Here is a 25,874-nt window from a genome sequence, read left to right on the forward strand (position 1 = left end):
CACTGGGCAAGGGATTGCCCTTGTCCCCCACAAAACCACCGACAGCCCCAAGCTCCGGCTCCCTCCCGGGATCATCCCCGACAGTCACACAACAACCCCTTTCAGGATCATGTCCGATTCCGGGTTGACTGGCAGGATCCCTCCCACTGACGGGGCCCGGAGGAGGGTATCCCAGCCTTTGCCCAACTCACCAGACACTGGAAGGACCCACCGCTACTAACCTTGATTATAGGAAAGAGAGCAATCCCTTTCCTGGTGGATAGCGGGGCAACTACTAGTGTTTTGTGTGTCGACCTGTACGATGGTCATTTGGAAAAGACTGCTCCTTCAATGGGAATCAATGGGATACCCACAGATGCTTACCTGACAGATGCCCTTAGTGTCAGAACCACGGGAGGCACGTATATGGGTAAACACAATTTCACTGTAATACCTGAATGTCCAATTAATCTTCTGGGAAGGGATCTTCTTAGCAAACTCGAAATCTCCATTCTCCCTTCACCCACTAGCAGTGGCCTGGAGGTCGAGTCCCCACACCTACCGGTGTGGGAGGCAACAGACATTACACCTGATTTTGACAAAGTGAACCCTGCTCTATGGTCGGAGGGTCCCTATGACACTGGCCTCATTCCTTGCACACCATATAGAGCAACCCTGAAACCTGACACACAACCTGTCTATCAAAAGCAATACCCCTTGTCACAAGAGAAGGTTGAAGGTCTTAGACCAATGATACAACAGTTTCTCCAACAAGGCATTCTCAGACACATAATCTCACCTTACTGCACACCAGTCAACCCTGTTGCTAAGTCAGATGGTAGTGTAAGGTTTGTACAAGACCTCAGGGCAATTAACCAACTCATTGTGCCCATAGCACCCATTGTACCTGACATTAACTCACTCATTTCAGCTATCCCTGCAGATGCTGCAATTTTTTCTGTGATTGATTTAAAAAATGCATTTTTTAGCATTCCAGTGGATGCACAGACACAGTTACTTTTTGCATTTTCTTTTGAGGGCAAGCAACTCACCTGGTGTCGTTTACCCCAGGGCTATATTGACGCACCCGTTGTCTATAGCATTGTACTCCAGGCCACATTGGGGCCCTGGCAACCTCACCATGGTTCAGTCCTGCTACAGTATGCAGATGATCTGCTGCTCTGTAGTCAAACTGAGGAGGCCTGCCGGGAGGATGGTATATCACTGTTAAACTGGCTCTGTGAATGTGGACACAAGGTGTCCAAAACAAAAATGCAATGGTGTAAGAAGCATGTGGATTACTTAGGTTTTGTGCTCACTCAGGGGGAAAGGAAAGTCAGTCCACAGCGCATTCAGTCTGTATTGGGCCTGGTCACCCCAACTACCCAGAGAGAACTGCTGTCTTTTCTGGGTATGGTAAATTACTGCAGACAGTGGATATCTGATTGTTCCTATTATGATAACATTTTGAGACAAGCCACACTGAAAGACAAACCTAATATTGTACAATGGTCACAAGAAATGTTAACTGCATATGAAAGCTTAAAGTGTATGTTAATGAAAAGTCCGGCACTTGGCCTCCCCAACTATGTACTACCTTTTCATTTGTTTGCAAGGGACAATTGTAAAACCATGGCGGGGGTGCTCACACAGTTTCATGGAGGAAAGTTGCGCCCAGTGGCATTTTTTTCCAAAGTAATGCCTGTCACTGTGCAAGGTATGCCTGCTTGCCTCAGGGCACTTGCAGCCTGTGCAATGGTAACTGAAATGGCCACCACACTCACCCTAGGCCACACAACAATACTTCACACCACTCATGATGTTCTAACCATTTTAAAAGGGTTACACACACAACACATGTCAGCTCAGCGCCTTAGTGGATATGAGGTTCTCCTTTTAAACAACCCCTCACTCACCATTAAGTATGCCACCAACTCTTCAGGTCCTGCACCCGTTCTCAACGCTCTACTGGGGCTCAAAGGTCCTGAAGACCACCCTCCTGAACCCCATGACTGCTCAGCCTCCATTGAGTCTGAAACATCCCCCAGACTGGACATGTCCCCTGTCCCTGTCCCCGACGCGGATGTCATTTTTGTAGATGGTTCCTGTAGCAGACCCAATGACACCACGTACCAAGCGGGTTATGCTATTGTCACTCTCCCTGACATTATTCTGGAAGCGCAGCCTATTCCTTACCAGTCAGCACAGGCTGCAGAGCTCATTGCTCTCACAAGGGCTTGTCACCTTTACCGGAATAAACCAGTCACCATCTACACTGACTCCAAATACGGGTACGGCGTCGTGCATGACCATGGGGTCATTTGGCAACGCCGTGGTTTCCTTGGAGCTGATGGAAAAGGCATATCACATGCCCAACTCATCTCTGACCTTCTGCATGCCATAACCTTACCCTCTGACATTGCAATCCTCCATTGCAGGGCACACACGGGGGGAAAGGATGCAGTCTCCCTTGGAAATGCCCTTGCTGACTCTGCTGCCAAACATGCAGCCTCACAGCCCATCACTCAGGCCCACATGACCATCATGACCCCCCCAGCTCTCGACAACCATTACCTGATCACCCAGTTACAGGCCTCAGCCTCCACTGCCGACCTAGCTGACTGGACTTACCCAGTTTTGCAGAAGAATCCTAAAACAGGATTAATCTGCAAAGAGGGGAAACCTTGTATACCCCAGTCCAGTGCACCCTTGTTTATTGCTCACTACCATGGCATAGGACACCACAGTAAGGCAACAACTACCTTACTCTTACGTAATGATTTCTATGTCACGGATGCCAAGTCATTAGTAGATCAGTATGTCAGTAGATGCATCACTTGCCTGCGAAACAACCCCAACAACCCTGACAAGGCAAAACATCAGCATCTTGAATACCCCACCACACCCTTTACACACCTGCAAATTGACTTCACCCATATCCCAGGTACTGGTAAACAGGAATATGCCCTGGTCATTGTAGACATGTTCTCTCGATGGCCAGAGGTATTCCCCACTAAATCTGAGGATGCAAAGACAGTTGCTAGGATCCTAACTCAGGAAATCATCCCCAGATGGGGGTGCCCATTGCAAATCAATAGTGATAAAGGCTCCGCCTTTACAGCAAAAATTACACAGGCTCTGGTAAAGACCCTGCAGGTGGAATGGAAATTCCACATCCCGTATCACCCGCAGAGTTCAGGGGTCGTAGAACGCATGAATAGGACCCTCAAAGACAAGCTTAGGAAGGCCACAGGGGGTACCTTCCATAAATGGAAGAAGGTCCTTCCTATTATCCTAGCAGAAATTAGAATGACACCACAAAAGACTTTGGGTTACTCCCCCTTTGAAATATTAATGGGTAGGCCCTTCCCTACACCTTGGGCTAAGAAACCATTAGTAATACAGGAGGGAGATCTAGAACTTATCAGAGAAGAGTATGTCAGGTCCCTGATAATAAAACTGAATGAAATTGAACATGAGGTTGTTTGTAAAAACCCTTTGAATCCACAGGAACCTACACACCCCTTTAAAGTCGGAGACAGAGTCGTGGTGAAGGTGCTCCCCAGGAACAAGAGCCCAGGAGACTTTACCTACGGTCCAGAGACAGAGGTCGTAGCAGTAACCAGAACAGCAGTCCTGACAGAGGAAAGCCCCACCTGGATCCATGCATCCCGAGTGAAAAAGGTTCCTAGACCAGACCTAGAGAGGGAAGCAAGTGATTCCAGCGAGGTACAAACGGGGGCAGACAGCCCTGACCTCCCACCTAGCGAAGACAGAAGAACAGAGGAGGATGAGGAACCTGTCCCCTACCTCTATCCTGGGGACTATGTTGATAATCCTAATGGTCCTCACTTGCCAAGCTACAGCTGAAGTAGACATTACACAAAAATCCGGCACCTACACATTTTGGTATAACTCCTCCAATACTGAGGTTGCCGCCTATAAAATAGATTTCTGTACCATTGCTCCCTGTCTTAACAAACATTATGCCTGGCAGTGTGATCAGTATGGTACACGTAATACCCCCACTGAAGCCTATATTTGTGTTACTAGTAAATATTGGGGAAATAAATGTGCGTATTGGGGATCAGTGGGATGGAATTCTGGCCATAGTTATGGATACCAGCCCAAAGAGGCTCTCTCAAGAAAAGACAAATATGGTGAGTCCCTGCTTACCCGTCTTACCCTTCATAGACAAAACAGATGTGATAGTAAATTCATATTAAGCATAAAACATCCCCAGTCTACTGATGCAGGCACCTATGTCCTAGGTGAATCTTTTTTTTTAAACCCATCCCTTACACCATTCTTGTTACAGGATATGTTTAACAATGAAAAGTATGCCCAGCTCAAGCCCCCTAAACCACGCCCCAACCTCTTGAAACCTCATATAACCACCTTCAAGGATATGATGGCCGTTAACAATCCCACCTTTAAAGACACCCTAGCTATTGAAACTGGTTTCTCTGACATCAATTTCTGGTTAGAATGGATGAAGTATAGTGCTAGCAAACATAATAAAAGTAACTGTTATGTCTGTGGCAAATCTAGGCCCCACCTAGGTACAGTGCCCCTTAATATACCCCTAGAACAGGAAAATTGTTTTTTCAGCCTTTTTAATGACACCAAAACAAATGACAGTCAGTGCGAAATGTGGAAAAGGGAATATCCCATATTGTCAAAAAATCCCAACCCAGGAAGCACCATAACCATATATCCTGGAAACTATACCTGTTATACATCTAACACCACCACAGGGAGAAATTTAAAAACCTTCCCACCAGGGTATTGTGCAAATAAAAGAACAACTGTTTTAGTCAACCAAACTAGATCATTAGGCGACATTTATTACATATGTGGGGATATGAAACTTAGAAGTAAATTAGACACACCATGGTATGGTGAGTGTGCCCTGGCCAAAGTCATAATGCCACTCCTAATGATCACCGATGACCCCACTCCTCCCTCTAATACTCCTGCTAATCGAAAGAAAAGAGCACTCCCAGGAGGTAGCTTTGACCCCCACGTATACATTGATGCTATAGGGGTCCCAAGAGGTGTTCCAAATGAGTTCAAAGCTAGAGATGAAGTGGCTGCGGGTTTTGAATCATTGTTCCCTATAGTAACTGTAAATAAAAACGTAGCCTGGATTAATTATATATATTATAACCAACAAAGATTTGTTAATGATACCAAAGATGCTCTTAAAGGTATAGCTGAACAGCTAGAAGCCACTTCCCAAATGACCTTCCAAAATAGAATGGCTCTTGACATGATTCTAGCAGAAAAAGGCGGTACATGTGTTTACATTAGTAAGGTGGAAGGCTGTTGTACATATATTCCTGACAACACTGGTCCTAATGGTAAGGTTACTTTAGCCATAAACAAATTAGAAACCTTATCCATAGAACTTAAGAAAAATTCAGGTGTTGATAACCCATGGAGCCAATATTTTGGGTGGATTGAAAATTGGAAACAGGCTCTTGTGCAAATAAGTATATTCATAATAATAACTTTAATCTTTATAGGTCTCATAGTTTATTGTGTGATTCCCTGTGGAAAGAAACTCACATCTAAAGGTATTGACACAGTCTTGATGTATTATGATGTTACCACTAGCCCCATCACCTCCTCTGATAGCAAAGGCCCCGATGATTATGTTCAATATCTAAAAAAATTGGAGAAACAAAAAGGGGGCTCTACAGAAGAATCATGTCGTATAACAATCATGATTCTAAGAGGGGATTGAAGGGTTAAATCTCCTCTGTCATTGTGCATTGTGTAAATATTGTTTCTTTTTCTTTTGCCTTGGATTTAGCTTGCATTGCATAAAATGAATATAGCTCCACCCATAGTTTGTTGGGAACTGTGTGAAATCACCACCCCTAGATGAAGTACTAGGCTGTATCCTACTTCCCCCCATGTAGCCTGTTTTATCCCTCCTATGCAGTAAAGTTAAACCAATAAAGTATTTACTTTTGCCTACCCCTCCCTGGACATTCCAATCCCTCCCTAGACAATGATGCCTTATATACCATTGTTATGAACAATAAACGGAGAGTGATTCTTAATTACATGGTGTCGTGTATAATCTGTAATTTTAAGGATTGCTCTCACTGACGTCAGTGGCCATCAAATCGAGGGGTACAAGAAGAGGCTGATATCCTTTCAGTGCATCTGCTGGGTGGTCTAGAAAATGTGAACTGTTAGGGGCAGTGGCGTAGCCAAAACCTTGTGGGCCCATAGCAATATTTTGAAGGGGCCCCTGTCCCAATGCTTCTAGAAAGAAACCTCTCTGCAGCTGTTGTTACTGTTATGCCCCATAAAAGCGCCCTACTTCATGTTGTGTCACATGATAAGCTGCCAATACACATTATGCCACACAGTATCCCCAATTAACATTAGGCCATACAGGGCGGTAATCAATTATTTTCACCCCCTTATACACCCGTTCTGTTTCTGCAACAGGCATGGTATAATCATTTCAGCTCACTACCCCCGGGGTAACATGGGCGCCCGACCCTTTACGCAGCTAAACCTGATTACTATGGGAGCGATATGCGCGACAACAGGATTCACTTTATAAAGGAGATTGGGCATGATATATCATTTGAATACTGCCCTTATTGTCCCCAGTTTCTATTATGCCACACTATAGCCTCCACTTCTTATTGTGCACCATGACAGTGCCCCAGTTCATTTTATATAACATTATTGTGCCGGTCCAGGGGCATAACTGGATATATTGCACAGCCCAAGGCAAAAATTTGTAAGGACCCCTTTGTGCCACAATGGTAAATCATGTGACAGGGAAGGTGGGCCCCTCTCAGCTCTGGGCCCCATAGCAGCTGCAATTCCTGCACCTATGATAGCTGTAACCTTGTATATGATCTGTGCTAAGTACACCCTTGTTTAGGGGTCCTGGGTACTGGGGTTGAGAACCACTGGTTTAGGGCATACTCACCTAGGCATGTGGGACTAAAGAGGGCATATACTTCTCTATCTGAGAGGCCTGTCATAAATTGACATATACCCAACTGCACATGAGCCACAAAGTAGTTACATAGCTGTTTATATGTAAACTATATATCATCTAACTGTTGTGTAACTGGGAATTGAAAAAAGCATCAGAGATATATATATCACAAAAATAACCTTTATTTATTATTATTTAACAGTTTCTTATATAGCGTAGCAAATTCCGTTGCTCTTTACAGCTGGACACAATGATAAGACAAAACTGGGTAATATCAAACAGTCATAGAGGTAGGAAGGCCCTGCTCGCAAGCTTACAATCTATGTGGGGTAATAAATATATATATATATATATATATATATATATATATATATACACATACACAGGGTCGGTTCTAGCCCTTATGGCACCCCGGGAGCAAAAATAGGGGCGTAGCTTCATACAGGGGCGTAGCTTCATACAGGGGCGTGGTCAGGAATGCCCCCTGTAGAGTTGTGCCCCCGTTTGTGCCCCCTGTAGAGTTATGCCCCCGTTTGTGAACCCTGTAGAGTTGTGCTCCCGTTTGTGCCACTTACAAAAGAAAAAAAAAATTAATACTCACCATCCCCGCTCCTGATTCCCGACTGCTGCTGACCTCCGTCTCCAGCTGCTGGCGCCGCTCCTCTGATCTATGGGAGAGACGTCATGACAGCAATGACAGCACAGCACCGGGGGGCAGCACCAGAAGCGGATCTTGCTACAGCGGCGGCGCCGTCCGGATGGTGGCGGCACCCACCGGAAGGCGGCGTCCCGGGCAAACATCCTGTGTGCCCGTAGCAATATCCGCTACTGTATATATATATACATACAGTATATAGATATATATTCACACACCTTGAAAAAGGGGCTACGGGCCCCGAAATGTCGGTCACATGTTGTATTTTGTGATGTTTTAAATACACAATTTTTCCTACTTGAAAGTCCTGGAGTGCAGCCGATTTCTTTCTACGTATATATATATATAGATAGATAGATAGATAGATAGATAGATAGATAGATAGATAGATAGATAGATAGATAGATAGAGCCCTAAATACAGGTTTTTGCATCTTTTCAATGCCTCCTGTGCCGTTCTTGCACGGATGGTAATAGCTCTATTTATGATTCGGGCATGGAGGGCCTAAACAATTTGAAGTGAGTGGCAGCTACTGTGGATACTATATATATATATATATATAAATATATATATATACAGTATATATATATATATATATATATACACAGTGCATATATATATATATATATATATTTATTTTTTTATGAAGGAAGTTTCTTTGAATGTCCTTGAGTTCTTTAGTATATTTTTTCAGATGATGGGGATCAGAGTAACTTTTGGGTAGTTTTCGGGTTAGTCTAAAAAAGGACCCTCATACTAGAATACACCCAGAGTATATATTAGTATATATCAATCCGATTATTGTTTCATTAGAACATTTTAATAAAATTGCAGAACATTTTTAAAACATAAAATTAATTAAGATCTTACATCACACGTATAACATATCTCTCTTGACCTTTGTGGGAATGATGGTATAAAGGAACTCACTGTCACCCCTATTTGGGGAGAGCTCATAGACAGCTTGTTCGTCCACTTCAGTAAAGTGGATATTGCCTAACACGTTTCGTCAGTCACAACTTCCTCAGGGGTGTCCTTAAATAGGAGAAATGGGTGTCTCATTAAATGGCCACCGGGTGTATGTAAATAACAATTGTGCAACTATTAGCAAATAACATTATTATTTCAATAATAATGCACGCTGTCAGCGGGCCAGCCTGCGAGGGGAAACACTAGCCAATATCGCTCCTGGAGCGAAACGCGTAGTGTTTACGGACCTTAACAATGATCTGAAAAACCACTAGTTAAGTCACTTCTTCTGCAATACACCTAAATGAAACTTAGTATCCCTGTTATGCACACCAGTGCCTGCAGGAATGTACTGGTGTCAGAACTGTTATGCACTCCAGTGCCTGCAGGAATGTACTGGTGTTTGAACTGTTATGCACACCAGTGCCTGCAGGAATGTACTGGTGTCTGAACGGATAGGTATGCAAAGCAAATGAACTCACAGACAGACACAGAAGGTGATAGGGTAACAAAATACACACAAAGTGAACAGAGAAGCCCAGAGGCTAAGGAACTGGGTGTCTCCCTAGTATTAGTAATGCTCAGATGGGAAAAGCAAGATGTTGTGTTTTAATACGTAGAGAACCCGAAATGCTGTTGCTAAGGGCAACAGCAAAACCCTAAAGGGTTACCAACGGGTGTGGCAGTAAACTCCTTGGTCAGAGATGGAATGATAGACACAAGGAGAGTCTCCACAATCCTAATTCTCACTTGCAGTGCACAGGTTCAGCTTACTGCCACTAAACTGACACCTGACACCTTGCACAGTGAGACAGGATTTAGGCAGGCAAGTCTTAGAATACAGCCGCAAACTTGCTAAGTTCACAGAGTAGTAACAGAACCCCAGCAAGCTAAATGACTGACTCCAGTCTTACTGCTAGGTCTGGATTGGCAGAGTGTAGTACCAAATCCCCAGGCCTATTTGCAGTAAGCAACAACAAATACAAAGCTACACAGTACTGGCTAACTTTCAGGAACTGACTAACCAACAAAGATTCAGCAGCATCTGCTTAACCTGAGAAGAGACCGTATAAAGCAGGTGCTGTTCACGCCCCTCTCAGACCTCACAGACTGTGGGCACAAAAACCAGCACCGGATCCCCTGCCGTGCACAGAGCCTGTAACCACTGCACAGCAAAAGACCCGAACCGGAGTATCAGCTGCGCTCAGGTTACTCCGCTAGCGCTTGTCTCCCGGTTGCCATGACGACGTGGCAGCACTGGGCAGGAGACCCTAACAGTACCCCCCCCCCTCTGACGAGGGGTCAAAGAACCCCTACCACCGGGTTTATCGGGGAACTGCGAGAAGAAAGAGCGTATCAGTCTGGGGGCATGAAGATCACAACTGCGCACCCACGACCGCTCCTCCGGGCCATACCCCTTCCAGTGCACCAAATATGACAGCCGACCCCGAACCATCTTGGAGTCAATAATCCTTTCAACAACAAACTCCCTCTGGCCACGTATCAGAAGAGGGGAAGGTCTTCCACTGGAAGAAGGATTACTAATCGCCCGTTTTAAAAGGGAACAATGAAATGTTTTATTGATACCCAAAGAACGGGGCAGATCTAACTGAAATGCCACCGGATTGATAACCCTGGTGATCTTATAAGGGCCGATGAACCGGGGGCCTAACTTATGAGATGGCTGTCTCAACTTCAAATTCTTGGTAGACAACCAGACGAAGTCTCCTAATTTGAAGCTGCAGGGTCTTTTCCGCTTATCAAAAACCCTTTTGGTCACTAATGACACAGACACAAGGGCTTTCTTCACTTTCCGCCAAATACCTCTAAGGACCGAAACCACAGAGGAACCACCAGGCGTGGAGTCCAGGGGGTCAAAAGAATTGGCCTTAGGATGATGCCCATACACACAAAGGAAGGGAGAGATCCCTGTAGCAGAGTGAGCTGCGTTGTTATAGGCAAACTCCGCCATGGACAGATGAGCAACCCAGTCAGTCTGACACTTGGAGACATAACACCTGAGGAACTGCTCCAAGGACTGGTTCACCCTTTCAGTCTGCCCATTAGACTGCGGATGGTAGCCTGACGACAAGCTGACAGAAATCTGGAGATCGGAACAAAATGCCCTCCAGAATTTGGCCACAAACTGGGATCCGCGGTCAGAGACCACATCAAGTGGCAACCCGTGGAGACGCACAACATGCAGCATAAATAATTCAGACAGGCGTCTGGCCGATGGCAGCCCAACCAGTGGAACGAAGTGCGCCATCTTCGAAAACCTGTCAACGACAACCCAGATGGCTGTCATCCCCGAGGATTTGGGCAAGTCCACCACAAAATCCATTGAAATGTGGGTCCATGGCTTAGATGGGATAGAGAGTGGATGTAATGGGCCAACAGGAACCCCTCTAGGAGTCTTATTTCGGGCACAGATGTCACATGCCCGAACCCACTGATCCACATCCTCAGCCACCGAGGGCCACCACACCGCCCTAGATAGCAACTCCCGAGTTCTGGCAATACCCGGGTGACCTGCCGACTTCTTGGCATGGAATTCCAGGAACACTCGCTGTCTTAACCTAGGAGGCACAAACAAAAGACCTACCGGAAGGTCTGGAGGAGCCTGCTCCTGTGCTCTAAGGACTAATGATAAGAGGTCCTGGGTAATGCCCACTTTAATACATGATGGGGACACAATGGGCAACGGCTCCTCGGTGGTCTCCTGGATTGGAGCAAAACTCCGCGAGAGCGCATCAGCCTTGATGTTTTTTGACCCAGGGCGATATGTTATCAAAAAATTTAAGCGAGCAAAAAACAAAGCCCATCGTGCCTGCCTGCCAGTGCCGTAAAAAAAGCATCAACACTTTTAAGCGACGGACAGTCAGGCTGCAACCCATATGCCCAGACCTGTGGGTCTCCTTGTAGCAAGGAAATCACTATGCCCACCCGCTGAATCTCCGACCCAGAAGACTGAGGCCTAAGCCGGAAGTATAGCTTGCAGCTCTCCTTGAAACAAAAGAACTGCGAGCGATCTCCAGAAAAACGATCCGGGAGATTTACTTTCGGCTCCTTAACCCCTGAAGGTGCTGCTGCTGCGGGAGCTCCGCCAGCGGCCTGGGAGGTGTGCATTTTAATGGACAAATCATTAAATTGTCGAGTCAGGACCTGCACCTGATCGACCACCTGTTGCAACGTATTTTGAGGGGTATGCTCCATATTCCCACAAAATTTCAACAGGAGTATTAGGCTGCTGAATATGTTATGCACACCAGTGCCTGCAGGAATGTACTGGTGTCAGAACTGTTATGCACTCCAGTGCCTGCAGGAATGTACTGGTGTTTGAACTGTTATGCACACCAGTGCCTGCAGGAATGTACTGGTGTCTGAACGGATAGGTATGCAAAGCAAATGAACTCACAGACAGACACAGATGGTGATAGGGTAACAAAATACACACAAAGTGAACAGAGAAGCCCAGAGGCTAAGGAACTGGGTGTCTCCCTAGTATTAGTAATGCTCAGATGGGAAAAGCAAGATGTTGTGTTTTAATACGTAGAGAACCCGAAATGCTGTTGCTAAGGGCAACAGCAAAACCCTAAAGGGTTACCAACGGGTGTGGCAGTAAACTCCTTGGTCAGAGATGGAATGATAGACACAAGGAGAGTCTCCACAATCCTAATTCTCACTTGCAGTGCACAGGTTCAGCTTACTGCCACTAAACTGACACCTGACACCTTGCACAGTGAGGCAGGATTTAGGCAGGCAAGTCTTAGAATACAGCCGCAAACTTGCTAAGTTCACAGAGTAGTAACAGAACCCCAGCAAGCTAAACGACTGACTCCAGTCTTACTGCTAGGTCTGGATTGGCAGAGTGTAGTACCAAATCCCCAGGCCTATTTGCAGTAAGCAACAACAAATACAAAGCTACACAGTACTGGCTAACTTTCAGGAACTGACTAACCAACAAAGATTCAGCAGCATCTGCTTAACCTGAGAAGAGACCTTATAAAGCAGGTGCTGTCCACGCCCCACTCAGACCTCACAGACTGTGGGCACAAAAACCAGCACTGGATCCCCTGCCGTGCACAGAGCCTGTAACCTCTGCACAGCAAAAGATCCGAACCGGAGTATCAGCTGCGCTCAGGTTACTCCGCTAGCACTTGTCTCCCGGTTGCCATGACGACGTGGCAGCACAGGGCAGGAGACCCTAACAATCCCTTAATATACAGGCCTACCTAATTACTGATTGAAACTGTACCAATCTATTCTTATCCATATGTGTAGATCATTATGGGGGTAATTCTGAATTGATCGCAGCAGGAACTTTGTTAGCAGTTGGGCAAAACCATGTGCACTGCAGGGGGGGGGGGCAGATATTACATGTGCACAGAGAGTTAAGGTGTGTACACACGGTGAGAAAAATCTGTAAGATTTTGGCTATATAGTCAAAATCTTATGAAAAGTTAGTGCATATCTCAAGGTGTTAGGCAGCTTGCGATACAGATTCGATCCCGATGCGCGCTCCCGTGGGGTCTGTATCGTAAGGCTAGATAGACTGTGCAGGCAAGTCAATCTTGACTGTCTAGTGTACTATCTAGTTAGTACAAAGTATAGTCAAAATTGGCACTTAGTCAAAATCGTACATAGACAAAATCTCAAGCACAGATAGACAAAATCTGTACTATCTGTGCTATCTGGGCTCTGGGGGAGTTCAAGGGAAATCTCATAGTCAAAATTGAACATAGCAAGGATCTCACCGTGTGTACACACCTTTAGATTTGGGTGTGGTGTGTTCAATCTGCAATCTAAATTGCAGTGTAAATATAAAGCAGCCAGTATTTACCCTGCACAGAAACAAAATAACCCACCCAAATCTAACTCTCTCTGCACATGTTATATCTGCCTCCCCTGCAGTGCACATGGTTTTGCCCAACTGCTAACAAAGTTCCTGCTGCGATCAACTCAGAATTACCCCCTATGTGTTTTTAGTGTGGTAACCCCTAAATTTGAAAAACCTTTTATGCCATAATGCCCATTACACAATTTGCCACACACAGTTATGACTCACACACAATAATGCCCCTTACAAATTATGCCCCACAGTAAGGCTTCTAATTACTTTTAAATTACCTGCTCATTGTCAGGGGTCAAGCTCGTTGGCAAGGGTCACATGCTTGTTGCCAGGGGTTTCATGCTCTGGGTTCCATGCTCGTTGCCAGAGGTTTCCCTGCTCACTGCTAGGGGTCTCATGCTTGTTGCCAATGGGTTTCCTGCTCGTTGCCAAGGGGTTTCCTGCTCATTAGCAAGGGGTTTCCCTGCTCACTGCCAGGGGTCTCGTGCTTGTTGCTCAGGGGTTTCCCTGTTTGCTGCCAGGGGTCTTGTGCTCATTGCCAAGAGGTTTCCTTGCTCGCTGCAAGGGGTCTCATTCTCGTTGCCAAGGGGTTTCCCTGTTCACTGCCAGAGGTCTCATGGTCATTGCCAAGGGGTTTCTTGCTCATTGCCAAGGGTTTTATGCCTACTGCCAAAGGTCTCATGCTCATTGACAAGGGGGTTCCTGCTTATTATAGGAACAAGGGTGCAGGTGCACCATGCACCATTAAATTATAATTATAACAACCATCATATACGAGGTTCTTGGCATATATTGGCTATATATGAGCCTGCCCACCTGCTTCATGGTGACCTCGTTGGACAGGTCCCTCATATTATAGGGGTTTGCTTCCGGGGTGCAGAGCACCCCCAAATCATCCCAGCCATACCACCCCAGGGCATCATACAAATGAGAGCTAGAAGTAAAAAAGCAGTGTTAAACAAGTGAGGGAAGCTGCTGAGTGTTAGAAAGAGGACAGCAGTAAGGTGTCAGAGTGTTAGAAATTGAGATTAGCTGATTAGTGTTACAAGTGTAAACAATATGTGAAAAATGCTACATAAATAAAAACATACACAGGGTGACATAGGTGTTAGAAATAAATATAAGGTGGTGATGCACCAAAGTGGCCCAGCCAGAGCAATCCAAGGAGGTCAACGCCCCAAAAGTTCACCCCAAACTGACTTTCTGTATAATTGAAAGGATCTTACCAATGGCTTGTGTGCAGTCAGCATATGTTAGTTCCCTGTTTAAAAACCTGAGAGGTAGTGGGTGGGGTGCTAATACAGAGGAAGGTGTCATAAGCTCTCAGGTGTGTATACACACACATAATATAGAATATATTGTGGAGAGGGGGCCTGGACTGAACACCCTAGCTTCTTATAATGGGTCCTCCCGCAGCTCTCTGCAACACCCGTGACCGCATGCAGGGGCCTGGTGGTGGTGACTTTGGCTGCTGAGAGTCTCTGGCTCTCCCATCCTGCACACACAGCATTCTGCCTGCCGCCCTTCCGTACAGCTGCAGCCGTCAGACACCAGGCACTTCACTGAAGGGGATCTCGGACTCAGCCATTTCCTACCTCCCAGACAGCCCTTGTATTTGCCCAGGCTACGTCATACCCGGGCACTACACAGGGCAGTTAGTTTCCTGACCTGTACCTTTTTTCTTGCAGGTGATTATCCATTCTATACTTGAATAGTGTCTGAGATATCCCTAACTGCCTTTCCTCTGCTTCCAGAACTACCCACTATAGTTCTTTGCTGTTTCCAGAATGGAGATTATCTTTATTATTTTTTGTGGATGATTATATGTTCTATATGTTGTACACTGCAGCTAGCACCATATTGCATTCCTACATCCCCTGCTGGCCAGGATTGTTTCTGGAAATTGTAAGGTTGCCCTGCATAACTTTATATATCTACGTTACCAGGATCCCCCCCCCCCTTTTTTTTTTTTTACCTGCTTGCAATTCTTTTGGTTCTCGTGAATGGAGAACTTTATGGCTAAACTGCCAAAAGGAAGAAAGGGTGCCCTAGGTCCCAAACCGAGGGAGACAAGAGACACAACATCGACAACAGCGAGTTTATCAGCCTTTCCTGCTGGGGACAATGTGCTACAAGGTGATACTGACCTCACTGCATACAGTGCGGCCATGTGTGGCCAAAGCTCAGGAAATATCCGACTTGTTGTTGACCTTACTGGATAAAAAGTTAGCGGGTATAAAATATGCTATTGACTCAGCACTCACACAACTCAATGAACATAGTACTCGTTTCTCTAACATGGAGGATGATCTTATTGCTGCCAAAGCCACCATTGCTTCCCAGGAGGCCTTGCTACAAGCCGACCACGGTAAGATTAGATGACCTCGAAAACTGCTGGTTCCGTAATAATCTGGCCTACCTGAGTCGCTTAAGCAACGAGATCTGCTGGACTTGGTATCCACTTGGCTTCCAAAGGAATTAGATTGCCTACCCATAACGGGTTCTATGTAGTGGAATGTGCTCATTGCTTTGGCCTGGCACACCAAACGGATCATCGTAGGCCACGGCCAATCATATTCAAGCTACTTAACTATACAGATAAAATATGCCTGTTGGATGCCTGTAGGAAAGTGCAAGGTCTACATTACCATGGTGATAAACTTCTCCTTTTCCAATATTTCTCCTATAAGGTGGCGATGAGACATAGAGGGTTCTCTCCTGTCTGCAAATCGCTATTTGAAGCTGGAATTCATTTTGCTCTACTCTATCCCACTAAATTGAGGGTGCAACACAATGGCAAGCAATATTTCTTCGACTCAGTGTCACCAGGAAAAATCGTTTGTTACCTCTCTATTGGATTCGCCTTCCCACTTGCAGGATGATGCTGACTGACTTTAATGTTAACCCGCAAGTATTATGCTCATTTTACGCAAAGATGTATCTGTTATTACTGACATTGCTGTTGCGCCCTTTGTAATTTGACATATGTGCTCTTGTTGCTATATATTGTTTCTTAGGCATGCGCTTGCGCTTTCTTCAAAGATTGTTTTCCATTTCTCCTATCTACTATATTGAAAGTTACTTCATGCTTCACCTCTTGTTTCCCCCCTCCTTACTCTAATCATAAATGTTTCCAGTGAGTATGATTGGCCCTTTTGGGCCTCTTAATTTGGCGTAAAAAAACCAGAACGCAAGGTTGGACTGTCTCATGTAATTATTGTTTGCGATTGTTATTGCTATGACAGGTTCTGTTAGAAGATTACACATTGTGTCCCTCGATGGTACCCCTGCTGGCTCTCCATTATACGGTTCTGGACTGACTGTGTTACTCTGAGGGTAAATTTTTGTTTGTAAAGCTGTGCCTGGAAGGGGAAATGTACACAATTGCCACTATTTATGCTCCTACGCGCCCCAGCAATAAGTTCTCCACTGATCTATATGTTAGACTGTAGGATTGGGCTGTGGGACACATTATCCCTCACTTGGTAAATCTGGGGTGACAACCCAAACCAATCCATCACCAGCCCTTGCTCTACTCCTCTTATTGTTGAATCTAACCGATCTGTGGCAGTTTCAACACCCCATGGACAAGGAATACACGTTTTATTCTCATCCTCATCATTCCTCGACTAGGATAGATTATTGGCTTATCTCTATGTCTCTCCTTACTAAGGTATGCTGATCTACAGTGGAACACATTGCAATATCAGACCTGATCGCTAGGCTGAGTTTTCTCACAGTAGGCGATCAGGTCTAAACTATGCATGCGTATGCACTAAAATGTTCAGGCGCGTCGCATGGGTACAAAGCGGATCGCCGCTCAGCGATGGGTTTGTGCGAAGAATCCATTCGTACAGGTCAGGGCCGGATTAAGCCCTTGGGGGGCCCAGGGCACACAAGACATGGGGCCCACCCACCAGCAACCACCCCCCGCAGGGGGGAAAGCAGGATTCAGAAGGGGGGTTTCCTTTGAAGCACACGTGTGTGTGTGTGTGTGTGTGTGTGTGTGTGTGTGTGTGTGTGTGTGTGTGTACGTACACACACACACACATTACATAGAACTCATGCACCACCATACACACAAATACATACACATACACACATACATATACACGAATAGAACATATACACATATATACAGTATACACAGATAGAACACATACACACATAGAACACAAACTGTGCGTACACGTACACTTACACTAAAGCCTGCCCTGAGGAAAAGGGTGAGGATGCCGCAGCCAGGACATATTGCTGGGAGCCAGGGGCACAGTTCACCATTAGGCCCCGCCCCCACGGCAAAAATGCCGTGATTCGCGGGTCGGCGGGGAGGGGGCGGAGCCAATATGACATGATTCTATAACAATTATCTTATATTACCTCCGTCCCCTCTGCTCCGACCCCCGAATCACGGCATACCCCCGCACAAAGACCCCACGCTGCAGTGGGGAGAAGACTACCGGCTGCAAGGGAGGGAGGTTTCCGCGCTGCCAGCGGGTGTGTTATGTCCCGCTCACGGCTGTACGTGTGGCTCCCTCCCCCTCCTAATGGGCAGCTCGGATCAGGGATTGATACAGGGAGCAATCTCCAGCCTCCACTGCAGCCGGGAGAGCTGCTGCTGGCGGCAGAGGCTGGAGAGGGGACAGCAGCACCAGAGCGGGGCAGCGCAGCTTTGGCTGGGGGCCCCTTATGACAGGGGGGCCCGGGGTACTGACCCCTGGGCCCCCCCTTAATCCGGCTCTGGTACAGGTGATCGCAAGAAGATTGACAGGAAGAGGGCATTTGTGGGTGGCAACTGACCGTTTTCTGGGAGCGTTTGGAAAAACACAGGCGTGTCCAAGCGTTTGCAGGGCAGGTGTATGACGTCAATTCTGGTCCTGAACAGTCTGAGGTGATCGCAGTGGCTGAGTAAGTCCTGGGCTGCGCCCGATGGGGTAATAAAGCTGGTAAATTATTGGCTTTCAGTAGTTCGCAGTCAACGTCCCCCATGACTAGTGGTCATGGGGGACGTTAATAAGCATTAATGTGGCATTAATAAGCTGCGACAGCAGCAGGAGGAAGTGGTTCTTGATCTTTCCTTAATCTTATCCTCCAAATTTTTGTTCTCCATTATTTTTCTGGAGTTATATAACAAAATGCAGCAAAGGAGAGCGTACCCCTATACCACACAGGGCAAACCCTGTAAAAATTATTTGGATTAAATATTAATAACCCCTTTATTTGGAGTAAATAATATACAGCACAGGACAGCACCACTGAACTTATATGGCAGCACTACTGGACTGGACTTTTACGGCAGTACCACTGAACTGGATTTATATACCAGTACCACTGGATTTATATGGCAATCCCACTGGACATATAAGGGCAGTATCACTGGATTTATATGGCAGTATCACTGGATTTATATGAGAGTATCACTGGACATATACGGCAGTAGCACTGGAAGTATACAGCAGTACCACTGGATTTATATGGGAGTATCACTGGACTGGATTTATACGGCAGTATCAATGGAATTATATGGCAGTATCAATGGAATTATACTGCAGTACACTGGACTGGAATTATACGGCAGTATCACTGGACTTATACGCCAGTACCACTGGAATTATACGCCAGTATCACTGGAATTATATGCACAAAATGGTAAGCTGCTCAATCAGATTGTGATGTCACTCAGGTGCTAAAAGGGTGACACCTGAGTGACATCACAATCTGATTGAGCAGCTTACCATTTTGTGCATTGTATTTAGAGAGGCATGGATGGGTCAGCATTAGGAGGGACTGCTGACTCCAGAGTGCCATAGGAGAAGCTAGGGGTATCTCCAGGTAAGCTGGCTCTCAGATGCTGTAGGAGCCATTACCATGTGGCCTTACACTGGGAATTTAACCCAGACATATTTGTAATTATTTATGGGGTGGGTGTGGGGTGCGGTGGCCCCTGTGTCGATATGGCTGGGCTGCATCAGATCGGCACACCCTAACACTTTATTAACACTTATGATTTTCCCTATCACTTTGTATATATTTTTGTATTATTTAAATCACACCACTTACATAGCACTTCTGTGCTTCTTATTAACCCTTATTAATTCTCACCTGTGTGCTGACCTGGGGTAGCCGACCTGTGCCGACGTTATGGGGTCCTGCACCCCGGACCCATACCTAGTATTAGGGACCCCCAGTGACGGAGAAGCCTTGTCGATCGGCCTGGGGGCTTAACCCTATATCTGCAGATATACGCAACTAAGATCTCCGTATTATCTGACTATTATGTAGTAATATTTTTCACTCGGTGTCCATTAGGGAACACATTGTTTTTTCCTTCACTGGAATTATATGGCAGTATCACTGGATTTATACGGCAGTACCACTGGATTTAAACGGCAGTACCACTGGAATTATACATCAGTACCACTGGAATTATACGGCAGTATCACTGGATTTATACGTCAGTACCACTGGACATATATGGCAATATCACTAGACTTATATGGCAGTACCACTGGACTTATAGGGCAGTATCACTGGAATTATATGGAAGTACCACTGAACTTATATGGAAGCACCACTGGACTGGACTTATATGGCAGTACCACTGGACCGGATTTATACGTCAGTACCACTGGATTTATATAGCAGTACCAATGGACATATACGGCAGTATCACTGGATTTATACAGCAGTATCACTGGATTTATGTGGCAGTATCACTGGATTTATATGCCAGTATCACTGGACTGGATTTATACGGCAGTACCTCTGGAATTATACAGCAGTACCACTGGAATTATACGGCAGTATCACTGGACTGGAATTATATGGCAGTATCACTGGACTTATACGCCAGTACCACTGGAATTATATGGCAATATCACTGGATTTATACAGCAGTACCACTGGACATATACGGCAGTATCACTGGAATTATATGGCAGTACCACTGGACATATACGGCAGTATCACTGGAATTATATGGCAATACCACTGGACATATATGACAGTATCACTGGATTTATAAGGCATTACCGCTGGACATATATACGGCAGTAACACTGGACATATACGGCAGTACCACTGGACATATACAGCAGCACAGGGACACCACCGCTGGACTGATGCAGGACAACACAGCACCACTGCAATGGACTGGACTTATACAGCAGCACTGGACATACAGTATGTTAGCAGGGGACACCACCACTGTGACTGGACTGATGCAGCACAATACACCACCACTGAATTGATGCAGCAGAACACAGCACCACTGGACTGGACTTATACAGCACCACTGGACATATGGCAGCAGAGGACACCACCACTGTGACTGGACTGATGTAGCACAAGACATTACCACTGTACTGATGCAGGACACTGAAGGACACTGAGGATGGAGACACATTCTCTCGATACACTCTCCAATGCCGGAGTAAAAATAGCGGCGACGCACGGCTCCTTATATGGAATCCAAATCCTGCGAGAATCCGACAGTGGAATGATGACATTTTGCCTCGTTCTGGTTTCTGAGTCAGGCGGGAAAACCTGAGCCTGACTCAGTTCCGGGCTTGGGTAGTGAAGTTCGGGGGAGATCGTTTCTCAGGGAACAGAACTCACTCATTTCTACTACTTACCAATACTTGCACAGCCTAGCGGCTCTCTCGTTCATGATTAGGCATTTCTACACATGCTACTATATTTCGGTTGGTCCACCATACACTAAATACAGACTGTTCGAACATGCTGTCCTTTTCCCAACTGGAGGAAAAATAACCTGAAATGTCTATTCCGTTATTCTCAAACTACCAGGTGCGGAGTTATGTTTCTAGCGTGATGTCTCGCTTAGCTAATAACACCGTTCTTAATGACCTAGACTCCTTGGTTAGAACCTCAGGTGATAGTTTGTTCCACTTCATTATTGTATTCGCACATCAAAAAACAAATTAATTTAGATACCCTACAAACGGGCATGTCAAAATGGACTATAGATTTGCCTACAGTCTCCTTTAACTTACTTCTTAATGCGTTTACCTGCTTCAATAAAACATTGCTATCCTCTTCCTATGTGGGAATGCAGTACAAACTTCTGCAAAGAGCATATTATACTCTGAAATTAAGAATGATGATGTGCGCCTCCCCTGATTCACAATGTTTTAACTGTACAGCTCCAGATTGTCACAGACCTGGGACGAGAGAGTTGGGTACACTGGGATTATTCCGATGGTTGGGAAGAGGAACCGTAGCTGGGTCGAAATAGCGACGGACGGATATATGTCTTCCTCATGCAGCTTTATAAGTAACTAATGCTTGAGAACGATGCCAAAGAATATTGAATGAAGAAATAAATGATGACTTGTGAACAATGCTGAAGTACACTGAATGAAGAACTTAGTGATTACTTGTGAGTGATGCTGAAGAACACTGAATTAAGAAATGAGTGATGACTTGTGAACGATGCTGAAGAACACTGAATGAAGACATGAGTTCTGACTTTTGAACAATGCTGAAAACTCTGAATGGAGAAACGAGTGCAGTGAAGGCTGGGAAACACACTGAAATGCTGTAAGCACTGGAACTCAGAGAGCTGGGAAACACAGTGTAATGCTGGGAGCACTGGATCACAGAGTGCTGGGAAACACTGTAATGCTGGAAGCACTGGAACACAGATAGCTGAGAACACACTGTAATGCTGGAAGCACTGGAACACAGAGAGCTGGAAAACACTCCTCCATGAACTGCAGCGTGAGCCTGGGGGTAGCTTATGCAGCAATGCTACTCAGGCGCCGGAGCTTTGCCCAGCGCCTCCTTTTGAACTGCCCGCCCTGCCTCTTATTGGTGGAGGGAGCTCCAGATTTCCATTGGCCCATACCGCCCAAGTGGATGCCGGGCACAATGGCGGCACCCATGGTCCGGAGAGACGCGAGACGCAAGCCAGGAGCCGGAGCCCACCGGTGGGACTGACCCGGAGACCCAGCGCGTGACAGAGGGGTAAGCACGGTGGCCGCTGCTCCTTATCTGTGATAGTACCCCCTCCTCAAGGAGTGGCCCCTGGAGACTTTCCTGGCTTCGTTAGATGCTTGGAGTGAAAGATCCGAACTAGAAGTGGAGCAGAAACATCGGTAGCCTTTACCCAACTTCTCTCCTCAGGTCCATAACCTTTCCATTCTACCAGGTACTGCAGATTCTTATGATAATAACGAGAATCAAGAATAGACTTGATCTCAAATTCTGTTCCTGCTTCAGTGTCCATCGGTGTTTGTCTGGGTGAATCCGAATGGAAATTATTTAAAATGAGAGAGCGGAGGAGAGAAACATGGAAATATTTCAGTATTCGAAAGTGAGATAACATAGCCAATTTGCTGTCTGCAGGATTCAGGACTTGCAGGACTGAGTAAGGACCGATGAATCTTGGAGCAAATTTCATAGTGGGCACCTTTAGACATAGGTTGTGAGTGGAGAGCCATACCCTGTCGCCAACCTTGTACTGAGGAGCTGCTCGACGTTTTTTGTCCGCAAAAAGTTTATATCTGATGGAGATTTTCTTAAGGCTAGCATGAACCTTATTCCAGATGTGACTGAACTGCTGTAGAGTGGAGGTTACCGCAGGAACATCCTTCGAAGGGAAAAGTGGTAATTCTGGAACACGCGGATGAAATCCATAATTGATGTAGAATGGAGTCTCGACAGTGGAAGTTTGGTACTGATGATTATGGGCAAATTCTGCCCAGGGCAATAACTCCACCCAGCCGTCCTGTGAAGGAGAGAGATAAATGCGAAGGAAAGCCTCTAGGTCCTGATTGACTCTTTCAGTTTGTCCGTTGGTTTGTGGGTGGTAGGCAGAAGAAAACTTGAGTTTAATTTGTAGAGCAGGACAGAGAGCTCTCCAGAATTTTGCGGTGAATTGCACTCCCCCGGTCGGAGACCACCTCCTGTGGCAATCCATGTAACCAAAAATGTTCTCGGATAAACAATTGAGCCAATTTGGGAGCCATAGGTAGACCTTTCAAAGGTAACGAAATGTGCCATTTTCGAGAAACGATCAATGATCACCCAGATAATGTTATAGACCTTGGAAAGGTATATAACAATGATGAAGTCCATAGAGATATGGGTCCAGGGCCTTCTAGGAATGGACAAAGGATGGAGTAACCCGGCAGGAGGTAGACAAGGAATGTTGTGTTGGGTACACTGAGAGCACGAGCTGACGAAATCCTGTATATCTTTCCTCATGGTGGGCCACCAATAAGTCCTTTGCAGGAATTCAAACTTTTTTTGTGCTCCTGGGTGACCAGAGAACTTGGAGATATGAGCCTACTGCAACAATTTTGGGCGGAACTCAACCGGAATGGATGACCTTGCTGGAGGAGGACCTAGGGAGGTGAGAGCTGCAGTGATGGAGACTGGATTGAGAATTAAACTCTTTTCAACCAAACTCTCTTCATCAAAGGTTGTCAGGGACCGAAACAAAGTGTCAGCCTTTGCATTGAGAGTCCCAGCCCGATACTTTATGATAAATGAAAACCGAGTGAAAAAGAGTGCCCATCTAGCTTGACGGGGATTAAGACATTGAGCGGTCTTAATGTAGAGCAAATTCTTGTGATTGGTGTAGATGGTAATAAGATGTTTAGCACCCTCCAATAAATATCTCCACTCCTCCAAGGCAGATTTTATGGCCAAAAGTTCCTGGTCTCCTATGGAATAGTTCCATTCTGCAGGCGAAAATTTCTGGGAGTAGTAGCCACATTGATGTAATTTCCCATCTGAAGAGTACTGTGAAAGGACAGCTCTGAGACCAACTGAGGATGCGTCACCTTCCAGCAAAAAAGACTTCTCAAGTTTAAGCTGCTGGAGCCCCGGAGCAGACATGAAGGCCGATTTCAACCAAGAAAATGCCTCCATGGCTTCAGGAGGCCACAGACTAGGATTATAGCCTTTCTTGGTCAGGACGGTAATGGGTGCTACTATGGTGGAGAAACATTTCCTGAATTTCCGGTAGTAATTAGCAAAGCCCAGAAATCTTTGCACCGCTTTCAGGTAGAGTTGTTGAGTCCAATCCTGGATGGCTTTAACTTTTTTCGGATCATAAGAAGCTCTGTGCCCGAATAATATATTCGAGGATAGGAATTGACGGAACTTCGAAGGTGCACTTGAAGATTTTGCCATACAAATGGTTCTTACGGAGATGTTGAAGAACTTCCTTGACCTGTATCCTATGTTCCGTGAGGTTTCTGCAAAAAATTAAAATGTTGTCCAAATAGAACACTACACTTTGGTAAAGCATGTCATGAAAGATTTCATTTATAAATCCCTGAAAGAATGCAGGAGCATTACTGAGACCAAACAGCATTACCAATTACTCATAATACCCGTCCCTGGTATTAAAAGCGGTCTTCCACTCGTCCCCCTGTCCGATGCGTATGAGGTTATAAGCTACCCTTAAATCAAGCTTCGTGAAAACGTGGGCTCAGCAAACCATATTGAGCAGCTCTGTGATCAATGGCAATGGGTATCTATTCTTGATGGTGATATCATTCAAGCCACGATAGTCAACACACGGTCTTAACCCACCGTCCTTCTTCTTTATGAAAAATAAACCAGCTCCAGCTGGAGAGATAGAGGGATGAATAAAACCTTTTTGGAGATTTGACTTGATATAATTTGTCATAGCTTGGGTCTCTGGCAAAGACAGGAGATATGTGCGATCTCAGGGCAGCATCTTCTCAGGGATCAGATCTATTATACATTCCCAAGGTCTACGGGGTAGTAATTGATCAGCTGCTTGCTCGGATAACACATCTGCATATTCCTGATAGGCTTCCGGAAGAAGTTCTTTGTCTGATTTGGAGGACACTAGAAGTGGGTAAACGGGCGTGAGGCAACTTGAATGACAGTAGGCGCTCCAGGATAAGATTTGTGAGGACTCCCAATCATTGTGAAGGTTGTGGATCTTGAGCCAGCGTAAGCCAAGGACAAGGTCATGAGTCATCTCCGGAATCAGTAGAAACTCCAGAAGTTCAAGATGTAGAGCTCCGACCTGCAACTTGATTGGCTGTGTGCAACTGGAAATGAGTCCATTGGAAATTTGGGTACCATTAATAGCGGTCAGCATAATGGGTCGGTCGATGAACTTCAGCTTCAGACCCATTTCCTGGGCGCAACAGGCAGAGATCAAATTTCCAGAAGCCCTGGAATCCAGCAAGCCATAGAGGGACTTAGTGGCTTGTTCAGAAAACAATGATACAGAAAGTAAATAGTTCTCTGCTGGAGAAGATTTGGACGTGGCACCCAACTTGACTCCTCCGGAACAAGCTAGGCTTGCCCGTTTCCAGGACGAGACTTGCAAAACTTAATAAAGTGATCAGCACCTCCACAGTAGAGGCAAAGTTTCCCCTCACGTCTACGCTGCCGTTATTCAGGAGACAAACGAGACTGATTGATCTGCA

This window comes from Pseudophryne corroboree, chromosome 5 (assembly GCF_028390025.1).
Source record: "Pseudophryne corroboree isolate aPseCor3 chromosome 5, aPseCor3.hap2, whole genome shotgun sequence".
In the NCBI taxonomy this organism is placed as follows: domain Eukaryota; kingdom Metazoa; phylum Chordata; class Amphibia; order Anura; family Myobatrachidae; genus Pseudophryne; species Pseudophryne corroboree.